Source organism: Choloepus didactylus, chromosome X, assembly GCF_015220235.1.
Source record: "Choloepus didactylus isolate mChoDid1 chromosome X, mChoDid1.pri, whole genome shotgun sequence".
In the NCBI taxonomy this organism is placed as follows: Eukaryota; Metazoa; Chordata; class Mammalia; order Pilosa; family Megalonychidae; genus Choloepus; species Choloepus didactylus.
The window spans coordinates 125524825-125546945 of record NC_051334.1 but is presented as its reverse complement, the minus strand read 5'-3'; the positions used below and the strand labels follow the sequence as shown (position 1 = coordinate 125546945).

General features: G+C 40.3%; 1 protein-coding gene across 4 annotated transcripts in view; it reads left to right on the top strand.

Moving 5' to 3' along the window:
- Positions 1-22121, top strand: part of RBM41 (RNA binding motif protein 41) — a 204971-nt gene that overhangs the window by 51869 nt on the left and 130981 nt on the right. The gene's annotated exons all lie outside the window — the stretch shown is intronic.

The window sequence follows — 22121 nt, the reverse complement described above, 5'->3', positions numbered from 1 at the left end:
GAGTAGAGGATAAATAAATGATATAGAGAATATAAAACAATGGAGCAAATTAATAAATTCAAAATTGAAGTTGGACCCTTACTTCACCATATCCAAAGCTTAACTAAAAATTTACCAAAGACCTAAATTAAAGAACTAAAACTGTATTGCTCTTAAAAGAAAATATAGGGGTAAATCTTCTGGACCTTGGATTTGGCACTGAATTCTTAGATATGATATCAAAAAAAAAAAGAAGAAGAAGAAGAAGAAATAGATGTTGGACTTCATCAACATTAAAAAAATATATTTGTGCTTCAAAGGATAATGTAAAAGAAAAGACAACTGACAGAATGGAAGAAAATATTTGCAAATCATATATTTAATTCAGAATACATAAAAACTCTTACAATTCAATAATAAAAGACAAATAGCCCAATAAAAAAAGGACAAGTGATCTGAATAGACATTTCTCCAAAGAAGATATACAAATGGCCAATGCACACATGAAAAGATGCTCAGAAACATCATCAGGTAAATTCAAATCAGAACCACAATGAGATACCACTTCATCCCTCTCCTAGGATGTTTATAATAAAAAAAAGACAGACAATAACAAGTGTTGACAGGGACGTGGAGAAAATGGAACCCTCATGTAATTCTGGTGGGAATGCAAAACGTTGCAGTCGTAAAATAGTCCGACCGTTCTTCAAAAAGTTAAACACAGAATTTGCATTTGACCCAAGTCCACCACTAGGTAACTACCCAAGAGAAATGAAAACATGCCCACAAAAAAGTGGCACACAAATGTTTATAGCACCATTATTGATAATAGCCAAACATTGAAAACAACCCAAATATCAATCCACTGTTGAATGGACAAACAAAATGTGGCATGTCTGTACAATGGTATATTATTCATCCATGTAAAAGAATGAAGTACTGACACATGCTACAACATGGGTGAACCTTGAAAACATATGAACTGTAAGAAGCTAGTCACAAAAGACTGTTGTTCTAGTTTGCTAATGCTGCCAGAATGCAAAACACCAGAAATGGACCGGCTTTTATAAAGGGGGGTTTATTTGGTTACACAGTTACAGCCTTCAGGCCATAAAGTGTCCATCAACAAAGGGTACCCTTCACTGGAGAAAGGCCACTGGCATCCGGAAAACCTCTGTTAGCTGGGAAGGCATGTGGGTGATGTCTGCTTGCTTCCAGGTTGCGTCTCAAAATGGCATTCTCCAAAATGTCTACATCGCTTTCCAACAGCCATCCTCAAAATGTCTATTTCAGCTCCAGCTAGCCATGAGCTCCTTCTGTGTGAACTTACATAGTGCTCCAGTAAACTAAATAAGGCCCATGCTGAATGGGCAGGGCCACACCTCCATAGAAAGTATCCAATCAGAGTTACCGCCTACAGTTGGGTGGGTCACATCTCCATGGGCACTGAACCAATAGGTTCCAACCCAATCCACACTAATACATCTGCCCCTACAAGAGTGCATCTGGGGACATAAATATATAAACCTGCACATTCCACTCCCTGGACAGCAGAAAAACATTCTTTCCAAATACAAAATACATTCATCCCATCACAATATCATAAAAACTTAAATCATTTCAGTAACAATAGGTAAGTACAAGATGCCATCAAAATCAGTTACAAGCATGGTCTGTCCAAAAGCAAAATTACCCTCGGGCTCTGTACCTGTGAAACTTAGAACAAGTTATCTGCTTCCAATATACAAAGGAGGGACAGTCATAGGGTAAACATTGCCATTGCCATAAGGAGAAACTGAAAGGAAAACAGGGTTTAAGAGGCCAAAACAATTCCTAAAACCCACAGGGCAAACTCCATTAGATTTCAAAGTCTGAGAGTCATTAACAGAACGAAGTTGTATCCTTTGGGCTTGAGAGAGCGGGAGTCCAACCCTTTCCAGAGGCTTTCGTGGCAGCCCTTTTCTCCCCAAACGCTGGGGTGAGTACTCCAACATATCCACATGTTGGGGAGACCACCTTCTTGGCCCCACCCTCCTCAAACATTGGGGTGCCACCCGGACTCGGCCTTTCTGGGCAAAGGCTCTACCCTCTCTGAAGATGGGTGGTGGCCAGGCTCTCCTCAATTCCCTGGGAATGTGTTCCACCCTCTTTGGGGCCTAGGGTGACAAAACTCTTCGGGAGCATCGAGTCAGAAGGCCCACCCTCAACCTCTGGGGCAAACTCACCCTTTCCATGCATGAGGGCCACTCCGCTCTCCCAGCCCAAGACCTCTTGACTCCAGACCTCAACCTCCATGGCTCTGTCTTTGAAAAAAATTTTCCTTCAGCTTGTTCCTTGTCTGTCCCCTCCAGTCCAGACTGGCAGCAGCTCCATCTATAAAGATCTCGCAAAAATTCTGTTGGCTTCACATGAAACACATGGGTCAAAGCTGTCAGGCAATAGGACTTTCCACAAATCCTTTCTGGATAACTCCTTCTCCAATCTTTGCTTGTACTGAAATGGTGGCTGGGTTCCATGTTTCGTTAAATCCTCACATTGGGCTATAGCTTCTGAGGTTTTACCCCCTGGAAACCTGGAATTTTCCAAATCATCAGTTTCTGGTTTCTTTGAACCCAAGAGTTCAGTTCTAAGTTTATCTCTCTCTGCTCGCATTTTACTATAAGCTGCAAGAAGAAGCCATGCTATATCCACAACTTTTAGTTTCAAAATCTCGTCAGCCAAGTATCCCAGCTCATCGCTATCGAATTCTTCCTTCCCTACGACACCAGGCCTCAATTTTGCCAAATTCTCTGCCACTTTAAAACAAGGATCGCCTTTCTTCCAGTTCACAACAACACATTCATAATTTCTGCTCAAGGCCTCATCAGAATTATCTTTTGAGTCCATATTGCTACCAACAGTCTCTTCAAAGCAGCCTAGGCCTTTTCTATCAAGCTCCTCACAATTCTTCCAGAATCTTCCCCTTATCCATTTAAAAAGCCTTTCCAACATGTTTGGTATTTGCAAATTAGCAGCACCATCACCCTACTTCTCTGGTACCAAAATATGTTCTAGTTTGCTAATGCTGCCAGAATGCAAAACACCAGAAATGGACTGGCTTTTATAAAGGGGGGTTTATTTGGTTACACAGTTACAGTCTTAAGGCCATAAAGTGTCCATCAACAAAAGGTACCTTCACTGGAGAAAGGCCATTGGCATCCAGAAAACCTCTGTTACCTGGGAAGGCATGTGGCTGGTGTCTGCTTGCTTCCAGGTTACATCTCAAAATGGCGTTCTCCAAAATGTCTACATCACCTTCCGATGGGTGTCCTCAAAATGTCTGTCTCAGCTCCAGCTAGCCATGAGCTCTTTCTGTCTGAGCTCTTATAGTGCTCCAGTAAACTAAACAAGGCCCATGCTGAATGGGCGGGGCCACGCCTCCATGGAAATCATCCAGAGTTATCACCTACAGTTGGGTGGGTCACATCTCCATGGGTACTGAACCAGTAGGTTCCAACCCAATCCACACTAATACGTCTGCCCCTACAAGAATGCATTAAGGAATGTGGCTTTTTCTGGGGGACATAAATATACAAACTGGCACAACCATATATTAAATGATTTCATTTATAGGAAGTATCCTGAATTGGCAAATATATAGAGTAGATTAGTGTTTGCTTAGGGCTGGAGGGGATGGGGGATTGTGTAGTGATAGCTGAAGTATATGGGATTTCTTTAGGAGTTGATGAAAGTGGTCTAAAATTGATTAGGTTGATGGTTGCACAACCCTGTGAATATACTAAAAACCATTCAATTGTACACTTTAAATGGGTGAATTATATGGTTTGTGAATTATATCTTAACAAAGCTGCCACACACAAAAAAGTTGGATACAACCCAAATGTCCATCATTTGGATAAAAAAAAACTCATGACACCTACATCATTGGATGGATAAAAAAAAACTCATGACACCTATATCATTGGAATACTATGCAGCCATTTAAAAAGTGGGATATATCTATCTGTATATTCTGACCTAGACTGGTGTCCTAGATTTTGTATTATGTTAAAAAGCAAGACGCAGAAATATTTATACTGTCAATACATTTTTGTATACATAAGTTTGTATATGTATGAGGTATATGTGTATATGGATATGTCTGAGTAAATTTAGGAAAATCATACCAAATCAAAAACGTTTGGGTGATGGAATTGGGTAGACTGAAAATGGGGCTTTCACATTATGAAATTTTTAAAATGGTGTGATTCAGGGTGATTTTTACTTTTTTTTGGTATATATACTCTGCCAATTAGTTGGCCTCCTGAATATTTGTCAGGCCTGCACCAAGGATATCATCTGACTATACTCAGGAAAAACTATCCCTTTGATATACTACGCACTTAGGGCTTAACTTCCTAATTTTAAATGTAAGGGGCAACATTGTAAATTATGATCCTGATACAGCCCCTTGCACATACCTCTGAGCTGGAATTTTCTGATGGAACTTCCAGTTGGGCAGGAAATCTCACCTCTGGCCTTTACTAGACCTCAGACCACTAGCAATAGAGGAAAATAAAAATGGAGTGTGTCTTTCAACTGGTGCATAGATTACCAAACTGTGGCATATCCATATAGTGGAATCCTACTCAGCAATAAAAACTAACAAACTGTGATACATGAAAGAAAATGTTTGAATCTCAGATGCATTATGCTAAACTAAAGAAGCCAGACTCAAAAAGCTATTTACTGTATGATTCCATTTATATGATATGCTGGAGAAGACAAAACCACAGGGATGTAGAGCAGATTAATGGATGGCAGGGTTTAAAGGTGAGCAGTTCAACTACAAAGTGTCAAAGCACGAGGATTTTCTTTTTAATAATGGAACTTTTCTGTATCTTGATTGTAGCTATATGACAGTATACATTTGTCAAAACTTATAGAATTGTACACCAAAAAGGATGATTTTACTGTATGTATATTTTAAAATAAAATTAATTTTTTAATGGAGGGAAAGAGTAATTTCTGTTCTGTAGAATTCCTATTCTGTGGTCTTTTGATTATATTTGAAGACTTAAAGCCACTTTGCTGCTTCTTGCCCAAAGGTATCTGTATATACATACATACACAAACTCACCATTACAAAAAGTCAATAGACAAACACTTTGTATTTGTCACACATGAGGTGCTACTTTCCTTAAAATACAATGGATATAATTTTCTTATACAAAGGTCAACAATCCTATAGTAAGGTGCGTAGAAGAAAAGAAAATTTATAGAAAGGAAATACAAATGGCGAATAAGCTAGGAAAAATGTTCAGACTTGCTAATAAAGTATGCAAATTCAGACAGTGAGTTATCTTTTTAAAGATCATTTTAGATTTTTAGAAAGGTCACAAAAATATTACAGAATTCCCATATACCCTTCATCTAGCTTTCCCTAATGTTAACATCTTATACATAAACACAGTACAGTTATCAAAACCAGGAAACTAATAGTGATACTGTACTATTAACTAATTTATAAACCTTATTTGAATTTTGCCTGTTGTCCCACTAATTACTTTTCTGATCCAGGGTTAAATCCAGGATCCCACATTGCATTTTATCATGTCTCCATAGTATCCTACAATCTGTGACAATTTCTCAGTCTTTATCTTTCATATCCTTGACAATTTTGAAAAATACTTTTCAGTTACTTTGTAGAATGTCTCTAATTAATGTGATGTTTCCTCATGATTAGATTTATGCATTTAGATATTAGATTATGCATTTTTTGTAAGAATACCACAGAAGTCATGTTATGCCTTTTTTAGTTCATCATTTCTTGGGATTGTTGATGCTGGTATGATTACCAGTGATGTTATCCTTGATCACTTGGTTAAGCTGGTGTCTGCTAGGTCTCTTCATTGTAAAGTTACTACTTTCCCCTTTATTGTTAATAAATGTCTTGTGAGAAGATGTATTGAGACAATTAAAATATCCTGTTTCTCATCATACTTTTCTACACTAGTTTTAGCATTCATCAATGATTTTTTATGGCAACACATTCATTTCCCTTCATTCCTTTTAAATTTGTTAATTGAAAGTCTTCTGGAAGGAAGATGTCCCTTCTTCCTCGATTACTTGATTAATTATTTATATCAGCATAGATTCAGGGATATTTATTTTATTCAATAGACTACTATCCAATCCACAATCCATTATATTGTTACTCAAATTGTCCCAGCTTTGGCCATTGAAAGCTCCTGGCTGGCTTCCATGTCCTTTTTTTAAAAAAAAAAAATTTTATTTTGAAATAATTTCAAATTTATAGCACAGTAGCAAAAATAATACAAACCCCATACAAAGAAATCCAACATACCCCCCCACCACCCAGACACTCAGATCCACCACCTTTTAATATTTTGCCACATTTTCTAAACAATTTGGGAGTTCTATACACCATGTTTCTTGAGCACTTAATACTTCCATGTACATTTCCTAAGAATGAAGACATTCACTTATATAATGACCTTAAGTACAGTTACCAAGTTTAAGAAATTTGACATTGATATAAAACCTAGTCTATACTCCCAGTTTTTCACATGTCCCAATAATGTCCTCTTGGGCCGCCTTCAGTCTGGGATCATGTATTGCTTTTAGTTGTCATTGTCTCCTTTAAACTTCCCTTCTTTTAGTTTTTTAATTGTGGAAACATATTCAACATGAACTTTCCCATCTTGACCCCAATCAAGCATTGAATTAAGTGAGATTATTCATACTCACAGTGTTGTGCTACCCTCACCACTATCCATTACCAGAACTTTCCTATGACCCAAACTGAAACCTTGCATCCATTATGCCTTAACCCCTTCCTCCCATGCCCCAGTACCCTGTACTCTGTCTCCATGAATTTGCATATTCTAGCTATTTCATTTAAGTGGGATTATACAATAATTCCTTTGTTATTTCACTCAACAGCATGTCTTCAAGGCTCATCCATGTAGTGGCATGCATCAGAACTTCATTCCTCTTTAAGGCTAATATTCCATTGTATGTATATACCACATTTTGTTTATCCATTTCCTGATGGACCTTTGGGTTGCTTCCACCTTTTGGCTATTGTGAATAACGCTGCTATAAGAGCAACAACTAGGATCTCAAAGACAGTTTTCAACCAGTCTGCCCATTTATTGGGGGAAAGCCAGAAAAATAGAACAGAAATGGGGAGAAAAAACACTTCAATTTATTCAATTTGTTCAGTAAAATAGCATTGTGGCCCCTTGGGTACATGCCCTTGGCTGTCTGTAAAACTGGATGTGTTATCTACCCATTTGCAACAAGATGTGTTAGCAAGTACACAGACACCTCCTTCAGCAGCTAATAAGTAATCTCGTGCAACGCAGTTACTTAACACCATGGCCCCTAAAGTACAGTGAGGTTTGGGCAGGAGTTCCAGTCCTTGAGCTGTTTATCCCACACATATGCTGTTCCTACTGCCCGCCCTCACCCCCCCCCCCCCAAATTAGTGATCTTGTGGTGGTTAATACCAGGGGAACTATTTGGAGAGCTCATTTGTGGCATTGGAGAGTTGTGGTTAATGTGGTTTGTGGGGGTCTGTGTTTGAGGAGTTCTTCTGTTGAGTAAAAGTCTACTGGAATTTTGAGCCAAACCCAAGTTCAAAAAATATCATCCAGTCAAATAAGAAGTCTGTGGAAAGGGGAGTCATCTAATTCCTTTACAGGCCCACCAGTCTCTTCTGCTATCTGTATTCTATTCTATGTGTTCGTACTGAGGTCATTTTGTTTGGCTTAGTGCAGTTCCAGGTGATGTTAATAGGAACATACAATGCTGTAGTCAAACAAGTTTACATTCAGCACCTGAGCCAACTAAATTGGTTGTGGGCTTAGCCCACCATTTCCCACATATTTGCATGAAATTAGCCTCTGGATATTTTTGCTTGATGTCCATTATTAGGGGAATAGGCTCATCTGTATAAGTAAGATTTCTGGGGGAGCTTGGCTGGGGAAGGGGTGTTACGATAGATATACTGAAATTAGGGTAGCAGAAGCAAGCCAAGCATGTGAATAAATTTGCCATCTTATGTATTGCTGTGGATAAGACTATGCAGGTTTGGTTTCATGCAATTGTATGCTCCTTGTTCAGATTGGTGTGCATTGGTAATTGTGTTTCCTACTTAGTCATGCACCAAATTAAATCTTGAACTATGGGGCACTCACAGGTGTGCCAAGTTTTTTCTAATATCAGTTCTTTTATTCATTTGGCCCATTTTTGCCCGTTTATTGCCATGCCATTGGGTCTCAGAAGGAGACCATTTAGTCCATCATTTCTGGTCTTGAGGAAATTTTTCCAAGACAGCCATTTATATAGCTTTAATAGCCTCAGTTGTGGCCTCTTGGGATGTGGCAGTGTGACTGCACCAATAAATTTATTCTCAGGTTAGCTTTGGTACTGGCCTTCTCACTATTGTTTCTATCTTCTGTAAAGTGGAGTACGTCTCTCTTTTAAGGAGCCCCTAGAAGAGTAACGTTGGGTGGCAATCTCCCATAAATATTTCCCAATATTCTATTTAGAGTTTCCCAAGTTATTTTTCCCAAATGTTATCTAGGGTTGGCTTGGATAAGCCTGGCAAATTTTGTAGTCATCATAAGCATGTGTTATCAGATTAGGGGATACATTCCCATGAGAAGTGTAATTGATTTCTCCTTGGGATTAAATGTTTGTTGTTGTGTTTTGTTGGTAAGAATTGCCTTTGTTGTAACACCCAAGAACCATGATTATTTATAAGCAACCAGCTTTGTAACTGCTGTAGTGCCTGCTTTCATTGGATATAATATAGAACTTGCAGTTGATATTGTGAGTTTACTTTAGTGAAGAATTCCCAAATGGGTTATAGTCCCTGGTTTTTTAGATATGCCTTAGCTCAGATGATATTATACTGTATGTATTGTCTTCGTTATATATTTTGATCAGTGGCCAGGGAGAAGATCCATGATAAGATGCCCTTGGCCACTTGGTAAGTGAAATTTCTCTCTGCCTTTTTAAATGGGGTTTGTATAGGAGGAGAAGAGGGATCCTTCTAATTAACAGGAAAAGAGGTCATTGGTTTTAAGGGTGTACATTGGTGGCAGGGTTTACATTTAACATCATCCAAGGGATAAGACATAGCTCTTATAATAATTTTATCTCTGTAACTTCATAGTTTGATGGTATTGGCTCTGGATTACAGCATCTTTAAATTGATTGCACCAATCATGATCCTCCTGGTTGTAATATTGGGTGCATATTATCGCTAGGAATTTTGGTCTTAATTTGTTGACTGCTAAAACAAGTACCATACAGTGGGTTGGGAATTTATGGGCTCACAGTTTTGAGGCTAGAAGTCCAAAATTGAGGCATCAGCAGGGTGATGCCTTCTCCCTGGAGAATAGTAGCATCCTGGGGTTGGCTGCCAGTGGTCCTTGTGTCCTTGGCTTTTCTGTCACATGGCAATGCACATGGGAACATCCTCTCCTTTTCCTTCTGGGTTCCGTTGACTTCCAGCTTTTATACTTCCAGGTGGCCTTTTTTAAAGCTTCCAATAGTAGGATTAAGGCCCAACCTCATTCAGTTGGGCCACACCCTAACCAAAAATAACATGTTCAAAAGTTCCCATCTATAATGGGTTCACACCTACAGAAATGGATTAAAATTAAGAACATGTTTCTTTCTTGGGTACATAATTCAACCTATTACAGCTTTCCTTAATTGAGATTCAATAGTGGCAGCCCATTGCTCTATTTGTTTGATGGTGCTATTTAAGAATAGTGGGTTTTGTCTGATTTGAAGTAAAAGTTGGCCCATAGGTTTAGAAAGTGTTTATGAATCACAAGTACTATAGAGTTTGGCGTAGCCAGAATGGATGTTGCTAGTAGGAGTAGGTGTAGGAGGATGAGTGCTAACCTCAGTGTTGATGTTAGGTGGAATAGATTAACCTCAATAAACAATATCATGGTTCCCATTGTCCCCAATCTAACCTGTATTGTGTGTCTCCCTATGTTGTGCATGTGGCATGTTGTTTCCAGACATACCTTGTCAGTAGTAAGACGTAGATTACCAGAGCTGAGATGATCCACAAATGGACATGTAGTCAACACTAGTGAGGGTAGGAACTTCTCAGGTAAGGAAGATGCGCAGCAACAGAGTAAGGTTTAAAGTTGGGGGTCATCTGCAGCCAGCAGTAGGGGATCTGATTGTCCCCTGGGTATCGCCCATATGGTGCTGCCTGGTCCATGGGGGATTAGGTTCACCTCCTGAGTGTCAGAAGTAGGTCCAGGTTTGTTCTACAGTGCCTTAGTGGAGCAAAGTGCATGGGTTGCAGCTGAGGGTGCTTCTCTCTCCTGATGGTGGTGGGTGGCTTGCCCGACTTACAATGGATGATGAGATGACACAGGCTGAGGATGGTCTCAGAGTCAATGGTCCACATCAAGTCCTTATCAGGATTGAGGGGGAAGTGGCTAGGCTCTGGGTTTTCTATGAGAGAGAAGGGAAAGGTAAAAGTACCAGTTCTATGTTCTTTGCTATGGGCTCCCTTGTCCATGAAAACTGGTAATTGTGTTGTGTCAGGTATGGGTGTATATACACTAGCAGAGGTTGCAGTGTCTTTATTGGTGTTCTCATTTGTTGTGAATTTTAATATGGTGTAGTTATGCTTAAGGGTGTGAATTTAATATAATTAGGACTATTAGGAGTACTTTTGTCCATTTGGGGGACTGTTGTCCTTCAAATTCTCAAACGCACTTGTTTCAAAAGCCCGTTATGTCTTTCTCTGATATCAGCTGCTGTGGGACCATAGGGCAGGTGAAAAACCCAAGAAATACTATTTTGTAATACCCATTGTTCTGTTTGCTTTGCATTGAAATGGGAGCCTTGTTCTGACTGTATAACCTGTGACACTCCTAAGGGCTATAAAAGCTGTTTTGTTAACCCCTCAATAACATTAGCAGAGCTTGGTGCCTTACATGGGTAAGCCAATAGAAGGCCTGTGTAGGTATCTACCATTGTTAAAGCATATCCAATGGCTCCTGCTTCTACAGAGAAAGGCCCAAAAAAGTCCATCTGCCAATTTTGATATGGCCCTTCTCTGACTTTCTCCTCCCATGTGGTAGACCCAGAGTCCAGATTTCTGGCATGTGGTGCAGTACGTAATCATTTTGTATAGATGTCCATCTGTTGATTGACTCCTCCATTAACAATCCATTTTCAAAACACCATGTTGCCCAAATGGCCCTGACTTCTCACCTGACTTTCCCACAAATAGAAAGTATAGGATAGCTGATCTGTAAGGTCTGGAGTCTCCTCCTTTGGTCTATACCCCGAATGGAAATTGGAGTATTTTAATAGGGGTGATGGGCTACAACTCTCCATTGTCTGGCTCCCTTATACCCAGTTTTGGCCCGCTGGGAAAGAAAGACCATGGCTTTTCTTGTTTAGAAAGTTCTGACCATCCTCCCTCTGGTTCCCACTGAGCAAGAGGTGGAGGCATTTCTGGGTGTTTTGGCAAGTTAATCTCCATGGCAAGATATATAGCTATTTCCTCATGGAGTTGTCACATTCCAGTAGGGCCAGGGTTTTCTCAGTCCTGCAAATACCATTTCCATTCTAATAAGGAGCACTCTGTTGATGATCCATTATTTTTCCTTAAACTTTTTATTTTGAAATAATTTCAAACTTACAGGACAGTTGCAAAAATAATCCAAAACACATACATAAAACTCCAGCATACCCCACAGATACCCAGATCCACCAATTTTAACATGCCACTTTTGCTGTAGCGTTCTATCTATCTATTTTCTAAACATTTGATAGTAGGTTATATATATCATACTCCTTGAACACATAGAACTTCTGTGTACATTTTCTAATAACAAGGATATTCCCTTATATAACCACCTTAAGTACGGATATCAAGTTCAAGAACATTAACATGAATATAAAGCTTCCTGTCTATATCCATTTTTTCATATGTCCCAATAATGTCCTCTTGGGACTTTTCTCCTCCATTATGAGATCCAGTCCATGATCCGGTATTGCATTTAATGTCTTTGTCTCCTTAGTTGTTCTTTTTGTTAGTTGTGGAAGCATATATACAACATAAACTTTCCCATTTCAACTGCTCCCAAGAATACCATTCAGTGGGATTAATCATATTCACAATGTTTTACTGCCTTCATTACCATTCATTACCAGAACTTTCCCATCACCTCAAACAGAAACCCCACACTCATGGTGCATTAATTCCCCATATCCCCTCCCCCACCCCATCCCTGGTAACCTATACTTTCTGTCTCTACGTGACTGCATATTCTAGCTATTTCCTACACAAGGAATCATATATCTCACTTTGTGTCTGACTTACTTTGTTCAACATGATATCTTCAAGGCTCATCCATGTAGTGGAATGTATCAGAACTTTGTTCTTATTAAGGCTAATATTCTACTGTGTGTGTGTGTGTGTGTGTGTGTGTGTGTGTGTGTGTGTGTATGTACCACATTTTATTTATCCATTTGTCTCCTGAAAGAGCTTTGGGTTGCTTCAACCTTTTGGCCATCATGAATAATGCTGCTATAAAATTGGTGTACAAATATCTCTCCAAGTCGCTGCTTTCAGTTCTTTGGGGTATATTCATAGAAGTGGGATTTCTGGGTCATATTGTACTTCTATGTTTAACTTTTTGAGGAAACTATTTCTCTACATCCTTACCAGCACTTATTATTTTCCATTATTAAAATAATAGCCATTCTTGTGGGTGTGAGGTAGTATCCAATTATGGTTTTTTTAATGCAATTTTATTGCGATATATTCACATACCATACAATCATCCAAAGTGTACAATCAGTTGTTCACAGTATCATCATATAGTTGTCTATTCAACACCAGTCAATTTTTGAACATTTTCATTACTCAAAAAAATAAAAGTAAAAGTAAAAAAGAACACTCAAAACATCCTAAACCCCTCCTCCCACCCTATTATTCATTTACTTTTTGTCCCCATTTTCTACACACCTGTCCATACACTGGTTAAAGGGAGTGTGAGCCACAAGGTTTTCACAATCACATGGTCACACTGTATAAGCTCTACAGTTTTATTATAGTCTTCAAGAATCAAGGATGCTAGATTGCAGTTCAACAGTTACAGGTATTTCCTTCTAGCTATTCTAATTCATTAAAAATGAAAAGAGATATCTATATAATGCATAAGAATAACTTCCAGAATGACCTCTCGACTCCATCTGAAATCTCTCAGCCACTGAAACTTTACTTTGTTTCATTTCTCTTCCCCCTTTGGTCCAGAAGGCTTTCTCAATCCTACAATGCTGGGTCCAGGCTCATCCCTGGGATCATGTCCCATGTTGTCAGGGAGATCTACACTCCTGGGAGTCCTGTTCCACATAGGGTAGAAGGCAGCAAGTCCACCTGCCGAGTTGGCTTAAAGAGAGAGGCCACATCTGAGCAACAAAAGAGGTTCTCTAGGGGTGAATCTTAGGCAAAACTATAAGTAGGCTTAGCCTCTCCTTTGCAGTAACAAGCTTCAAAAGGGCAACCCCCAAGATCAAGAGCTCGACCTACTAAACTGGTGGTCTCCACTGCTTGCGAGAATATCAGGAATTCCCCAGATGGGAAGTTAAATATTTCCATATTTTTCCCAGTCCCTCAAGGGGACTTTGCAAATACTTTATATTCTCTGCCCAAATTACTCTGGGATGTATCGGGGCTTCATACTAACCTGTACAAATCAACCAGATCTCACCCCCTATTCAAGGTTCCATGTACTTACGATGTTTGAATAAACTGACCATAGAAGTTGAGTTATATAATGTGCTACAGAAAACTATAGATTTTCCACCAAATAGACATCAATTCCTTTCATCTCATATAGAAGTTAAAGTTTTAAAACACAGTCAATATCATCCTTTTCCCTTTAGTATGGTTATCTTAGTCCTAACCAGGTCCATTTTGTTCATATCTCTGATTAAAGCCTGATCTCTTTTTCAGCTTCTTTAACATTTGCAGTATGGGGTAATGCTGACATTCAGAGCTGCTGAACTCTGGCTCTGAGTCTCAGGCACCGCACAGGCACTCCAAGCTCCAGGGACCAACCAGGTCACATACAAACAGCTCAGCATTTTAGAATTTAGAAATAACTGTTACACCTCATGAATAGATGTGACTGCTGTAAGAGCTTACAATCTAGGAACCTTTAACATAAGCCTTCCCCTGATAAACTGTGCTCTCAGATTCAATTCTCAGAGTTTGCATATTACAGTTAGTCCATATTGGTGAGGTGTTATAATGTTTGTCTTTTGAATTCTGTCTTATTTCACTAAACATACTGTCCTCAAAGTCCATTCACCTATTTGCATACCTCACAACTTCATTCCATCTTGCCTTCACTCAATATTCCATTGTATGCATACACCACAATTCACCATTCCATTCATCAGTCTATGTACCCTTAGACCACCTCCATCTATTGCAAATCATGAATACTGCTGCTATAAACACCAGTGTGCAAATGTCCATTTGTGTCCTTGCTCTCAGTTCTTCCAAGTATATACTCAGTAACAGGGTTGCAGGACCATATGGGAACCCCATAGTTAGCTTCCTGTGGAACCACCACACTGCCCTCCAGATAGGCTGCACCATTCTACTCCTCACCAAATGGGCACATCCCTTTCACCACATTTTCTCCAGCACTTGTATTCCTCTATTTTTTAAGCAGTTTTATTCACACATCATACAGTCCATCCTAAGTAAGCAATCATTGATTCCTGGTATAATCATATAGTTTTGCATTCACCACCACAATCTATATGAGGACATTTCCATTTCTTCTACAAAGAGGAAGAGAAAAAAAAAGGAAAAGAAAAAAATAAAGGAAAAATAAAAGAAAATAGAATCAAAGAAAAGGTCAGACAACACCACCAACACCAAGAATCCCATGCGACTCCCTTATACCTCACTCTTATAGACATTTAGCTTTGGTATATTGCCTTTGTTATAAGTAATGGAAGCATATTACAGTATTACTGTTAACTATAGACTCTAGTTTGCATTGGTTGTAGTTATCCCCTATAACATCCAATTTTCATCACCTTGCAATTTTGACATTCATTTGTTCTCCCTTATGTAAAAACATTCTTATATTTGTACACTTAATCACCATCATTGACCAATCCAGGTTTCAATAAGTTATACAATCCCAGTCTTTATCTTCTTTCTTTACTTCTGGTGTCATACATGCCCCTGGCCTTCCTCTTTCAACCATACTCACACTCATCTTTGTTAAGAGTACTTACAGTATTGTGCTACTATCACAAAGTGTTGTGCTATCCATTTCTGGATCTATACAATTAATCCTGTTGAACATTCTGTACTCCTTCAGCATCAAATGCCCAATCTCTACCCTCTTTCTGTCTCCTGATAATGTGTGTTCTCAACTTTAACTCTCAAAGTTCACTCATTAATGTTAGTTCATATTAGTGAGACCATGCATTATTTGGCCTTTTGTTTCTGGCTGATTTCACTTAATGTAATGTCTACTGTCTACCATTTTGTCTTTTTAATTTTATATGTCATATCTTATTTTTATTTTTTTCTTTCACTCTCTTTTTACCCTTACTGATGGTCTTCATTTCTACACTCTTCTCTAAATCTCTCCTGCCTTTTCCTATCTGCCTGTAGTGCTCCCTTTAGTATTTCTTGTAGAGCAGGTATCTTGTTCTCGAACTCTCTGTGTCTGTCTGAAAATATTTTAAACTCTCCCTTTTTGAAAGACAGTTTTGCCATATATAGAATTCTTGGTTGGCAGTTTTTCTCTTCCAGTATCTTAAATATATCATACCACTGCCTTCTTCCTCCATGGTTTCTACTGAGAAATCTTCACATAGTCTTATCAAGCTTCCCTTGTATGTGATGGATTGCTTTTCTCTTGCTGCTTTCAGAATTCTCTGTCTTTGACATTTGATAATCTAATTAGTAAGTGTCTTGGAGTAGATCTATTTGGATCTATTCTGTTTGGGGTATGCTACGTTTCTTGGATCTGTAATTTTATATGTTTCACAAGAAATGGTAAATTTTCAGTGATTGTTTTCTCCATTGTTCTTTCTGCCCTTTTCCCTTCTCTATGCTTTCTGGGACACCCATGATATGTATATTCATGAGTTTCATGTCACTCAATTCCCTGAGACTCTGCTCATATTTTTCTATTCTTTTCCCTATCTGTTCTTTTGTGTGTAGGATTTCAGATGGTCTGTCCTCTGGTTCATGAATCCTTTCTTCTGCCTCTTCAAATCTTCTTTTGTATATCTCCATTGTGTTTTTCGTCTCTTCTATTGTGCCTTTCATTCCCATAAGTTTTTTCAAACTTTCAAGTTCTTTCTTATGTTTGCCCAGTGCTTCTTTATATCCTTCATCTCTTTTGCCATATCTTGCCTCAACTCATTGATTTGATTTTTGAATTGATTTACCATATTTTTTGTACATCTTTAGTTGTTTCAACTTGTGTATCTTATTTGAAGTTTAAGTTTGTTCTTTGACTGGGCCATATCTTCATTTTTTCTAATGTGACTCGTTCCAGTTTGCTAATGCTGTTGGAATGCAAAACACCAGAAATGGATTGGCTTTTATAAAAGGGGGTGTTCTAGTTTGCTAATACTCTTGGAATGCAAAACACCAGAAATGGATTGGCTTTTATAAAGGGGATTTATTTGGTTACACAGTTACAGTCTTATGGCCATAAAGTATCCAAGGTAACATGTCAGCAATCAGGTACCTTCACTGGAGGATGGCCAGTGGAGTCCGGAAAACCTCTGTTAGCTGGGAAGACACGTGACTGGCATCTGCTCCAGGGTTCTGGTTTCAAAATGGCTTTTTCCCAGAATGTTCCTTTCTAGGCTGCAGTTCCTGAAAAATGTCACTCTCAGTTGCTCTTGGGGCGTTTTTCCTCTTAGCTTTTCCAGGGCAAAATCTGCTTTCAACAGCCATCTTCAAACTGTGTCTCATCTGCAGCAATTCTCTCAGCTCCTGTGCATTCTTCAAAGTGTGCCTCTTGGCTGTAGCCAGCCTGCTCCTTCTGTCTGAGCTTATATAGTACTCCAGCAAACTAATCAAGGCCCATGCTGAATGGGTGGGGCCACACCTCCGTGGAAATTATACAGAGTTATCACCCACAGTTGGGTGAGGCACAATTCCATGGAAACAACCTAATCCAAATGTTCCAACTTAATCCCCACTAATATGTCTTCTCCCACAAGATTGCATCAAAGAACATGGCTTTTTCTGGAGGACATAATTATACAAACTGGTACAGGGGGTATATTTCGTTACACAGTTACAGTCTTAAGGCCATAAAGTGTCCAAGGTAATGCATCAACAATCAGGTACCTTCACTGGAGGATGCCCTACCTCCTGTTGATCCTCCCGAGGTGGCTCCTCCCATGCCCACCATTAACGGACAAGGGAGTATACCTGACTCAGCATGACATACTGATGGATTGGCACTTGGGCAACATGCTATCCAGATGGCCATGACTGTCCAGCCAAGTACTGGCATCTCTGGTGGGAGACTGGAACTTTGCAAAGCAGCCAGTGGGCTGAGATGTGGGCTGTACAGATGGTAATTGTCCATGAACCAGGAGACACCTTGACTGCCCAGATAATCGGGCCATATATCAAGGCCTAACCATACGGATGGCCACGTGGAAGCAGGAGCAATGGATGGTGATCGACTGCCCCCTATAGGGGAAGGAAATGTGGGAAGACATCTGGGTGGCCTGCCAGAAATGTAAGGTAACTGCTTTCCATATTTCTGCCCATAATGTTAACTCATTGCCAGGTAATGCAACTGCAGATACCCTAGTGAAATTCCACAACCTAACAGCAATGATGCATGAAGCAACTGAATGGCCGCATCGGAAAACTGAGCACTGAGGGTATCAGACCCTGTGGAAGCTGGTGCAGCAGTTTCAGCTATCACCCGACGAGTTAAAAGGAGTAGAGGACGCTATCCCCTCCTGCTCACTGCGACGGCCCAGAATGCTTCCTCACTGACTTGGACCCATCAACCAAGACCAGATTTCTCTCACCTGGTGGCAAGTAGACTATACTGGCCCCCTTCCTCTGTCCAAAGGGGCAATACACCTTCACCACTGTAGATACAGCTACAGGAGTGCTGCTGGCCTTCCCAGGGGTGAAGGCCAACTAGTGAGCTACCATACTTAACTTAAAAAAAAATTAAGTGCCTTTTCCAGGGTCCCCACACACATGGACAGTGATAGGGGGACCCCCTTCACCAGGCACTTAACCCAGGCCTGGGCTACAGAACATAATGTCCTTTGGAATTTTCACTTGCCCTATAATCCCACAGCAACTGGGTTAATTGAAAGAATGTATGGCCTTTTAAAGGAACACTTAAAGGATGATAGAAACTCCTTACAACAATGGACTTGACAACTGTACCAGCATTAATTCCAGACCCAAAGCAGCTGTGGAAATGGTAACTGCGGGGCCCATGCAGGCCTTATGAATTCATATAAGGGAGGCCAGCTGCCTTCAAGCTGCAGCAAGGCAGCGATAATAATCTGCTCTTGCCTGTGCCACAAACACTAGAAATTGGGGAAAAAAAGGTCAATTGGCTCTGGTTCTGGCCCATGAAGCCAAGCTGGCTGAGAATCTTAAGCCCATGGGGTATTTACTGTGCCAAAGGTTATTTGTATTCCCCAACTAGGGCCCCCATCCCCAAGGGAACTGTATGCATAAGTTTGCAACCCCTCACCTGGAACTCTTCTATCCACTACTGAAAACTCAGCTTGTATATTGTTCATACATGTGCTATTAATTCTTGTTAAAAAATTGTACATTACTGTTTAATTTTAGTGGTGATTGTATGCTGTAGAATGTCTGCTTGAAAATGGTTTCCAAAATTATTTTGGTAATTTAAGTAACATTTACCTGATAATCCTTTGTCCAAATGGTTTAATTCTTTAACTTGGCCATGGTACCACTTGTTACAGGATTACTGTCCATATGTACTGGTTTACTTGTATTTCTGCTATTCACTGTCTTGTGGATTATGGATGCAATGTCTGTCCTATGATCAATGCAAATTGCTGCGTGGGGGTGGAATGTGGGAACACCAGGGACAGGGCATTCACCAAAGGCCTTGAAGATTGCACACAGCAGCTTGCATGACCTAGGTCAGTTGAGGTTTGACCTATTCTCCTTGTAGTATCAGATGCTAACTGTAATCTATACCCGAAACTACCTTCTCCCTGAGATTCCCTGAGATACTGTTATCTCTATAATCTTCTCCTCCTCCCTGTTGATTACAATCAACCCCTCCCTATGTTGCACGACCCTGCTCCCTGCCTTATGCTCTCATACCCACTGGAATGTTGAGCCCTTATAAGCAGCCTATTCAGCCCTCCCAAAGTGTGGATTATTTCCATGTTGCGCTCTGAACTGGCCACCATTCAGAGCAGTTCCTGAATCCATTCAGAGAAGCTCCTGATTTCAGGGCAACATGGCTCAACTTCCCCACCCTGTAGGTAAGCCCTATAATAAAAGCCAATGGTGTCTGGAAAACCTCTGTTGGCTGGGAAGGCATGTGGCTGGCATCTGCTTGCTCCCAGGTTGCATTTCAAAATAGCATTCTCCCAAATGTCTGCATCAGCTTCCAATGGCTATCTTCAAAATATCTGTCTCAGCTCCAGCTGCTCTCCAAAATGTCACTCTCAGTTGCTCTAGTAAACTAATCAAGGCCCATGCTGAATGGTCGTGGCCACACCTCCATGGAAATACTGAACAAGTTCCAACTTAATCTGCACTAATACATCTGCCCCCACAAGATTGCATTAAAGAATATGTTTTTTTCTGGGGGACATAATATATACAAACCAGCACACTCATAATTTTTGGTTGTCTAGGCATCTTGTTTTCTTGATTACCCTAATCAGATTTTCCCCAGACCAGACTGTCCCAGGTCTCAGAAGGAGGGTATGGTCAGTATCAAATTTCCCTCAGGATGAGACCCAGCAGATTGTTAGTCTTTCCTGTGAGGCCTCTAGATGCTATGCTTTTCCTATCATGCCTAGCAGGTGGCTCTTCTCAGCCTACCACTCCCCACCATTGTAAAGATGTGTGGTGCCTTTAATTCTCAGCAGACCCTGTCCCTGCCAAGGACCAATGGTGAGTCAGAAGCCAAGTTTAAACTTTTTCTGTATTTTATTTCCCAGGCCCTGGGGTCTGAATTCTCTGAGGTAGGGCAGCCACTTGAGCTGGGCCCCACCCTCCCCTTTTCTTAGGGAATATACGCCCTTTATGGAATTATCTCCTTCACTTGACTTCTTCCTTTGTCTCTCTTTCTTAACTCCACCCTTGCCTGCATAAGCACCGACAATTGAAAATACCTGAAGCTTTCTCTAATGAGCTACTTAGAATGAGAGGAAAAAAAGAAATCCCCCTTTTGGATCCAGTCCCCAGGCCCCAGTTTTGCCAGTCAAGAGCCAGAGTTGTTACCCAGTTCTATGTGCCCCTTTTCTTGGCACACAGCCCTTTTCCAGGATTCTGAGCTCAGCCAACTCCAAAAGCCTCTGTTTTAATTTTCTTTTTCTGTCAATTCCATCTCCTCTTTGTTGGGAGAGACCTTAGGGTTCCTTTCCTGCTTGCTCTGGGTTTATCTGTGCTCATAGCTTATATTCAGTAGTCCAAATTGGTTAACTAAAAAACATTGGAGCTTGGTTGAGCTATGTTCTAGTTTGCTAATGCTGCTGAAATGCAAAACACCAGAGTTGGATTGGCTTTTATAAAAGGAGGTTTATTTGGTTACACAGTTACAGTCTTAAGGCCATAAAGTGCCCATCAACAAAGGGTACCTTCACTGGAAAATGTTATTGGCATCTGGAAAACCTCTGTTAGCTGGGAAGGCATGTGGCTGGCATCTGCTTGATCCCAGCTTGTGTTTCAAAATGGCATTCTCCAAAATGTCTGCATCAGCTTCCAATGGCTGCTTCAAAATATCTTTCTCAGCTCCAGCTTGCTATGAGCTCCTTCTGTCTGAGCTTATATATTGCTCCAGTAAACTAAACAAGGCCCATGCTGAATGGGTGGGGCCATGCCTTCATGGGAATTATCCAGAGTTATCACCTACATTTGGGTGGGTCACATCTCCATGGACACTGAACCAGTAGTTTCCAACCCAATCCACACTAATATGTCTGCCCCCACAAGAATGCATTAAAGAATATGGCTTTTTCTGGGGGACATAAATATACAAACTGGCACATCCCCCAAACAGTTGTTCCAAACTGTTTACTAGTTTTTCCTAGCTATTTACTAGTTGCTCTAGAGGACTAAATTCCATACCTCCCTATGCCACCATATTGTCCCTCTCTCTCTCTCATTGTGGTTTTGATTTGCATTTCCATAATGTTGCTGATCCAATTTTACAGGCATCTTTTCCCATTATCTAGGATATAATCAGTATCTCAGTTCATAGGGTAATTGCTTCTGCCCCAGTAAGGGCTTCAGTCTTGATAAGTTCCAGTTTTCTGCCAGGAGTTGCCTTTCTCATGGTGAATGTCTTTGGGCTGAGTCTGGAAGTTGCTTACATCAATAGCCTGTGGGTAGGCGTTTACCTGTTCATTGGGTCCAGAGGCTCCAGAAAGCAATTTTTGATATGGTAAAAACTTCTAATTGAATGTCCTGCCCCTGGGAAGGCCAAAGTCATAGCCTTGTTTAGTTTATCTAGTGCCCATTGTTGTTTGAGTCTCCAATGATGTGGGCCAGCAATATTTGAGGTGAGGAATTGGTGGCACTGGAATCCAAGCATTCATGCCAAATGTTGGGCTTCCTTTATTGATGTGGAAGGGTGAAGACTAGGAGTTTGTCTTTTATGAGACTTGAAATTGTTCACCCTTCTGAGTTCCAAATGTAGCCCCTAAACTTAACAGTCTAGGAAGGTCCTTGTACCTTATGCAGAGCAATTACCCATCCCCTCTCAGTGAGGTGTTTATTCATGGTTGTGATCATCTGTGAGACAGAGTATTGATCAGATACAGTGTGGAGGATGTCATTGACATAATGCCCAAACCAAGTTTCTGGTGGAAGTGTGGGACAA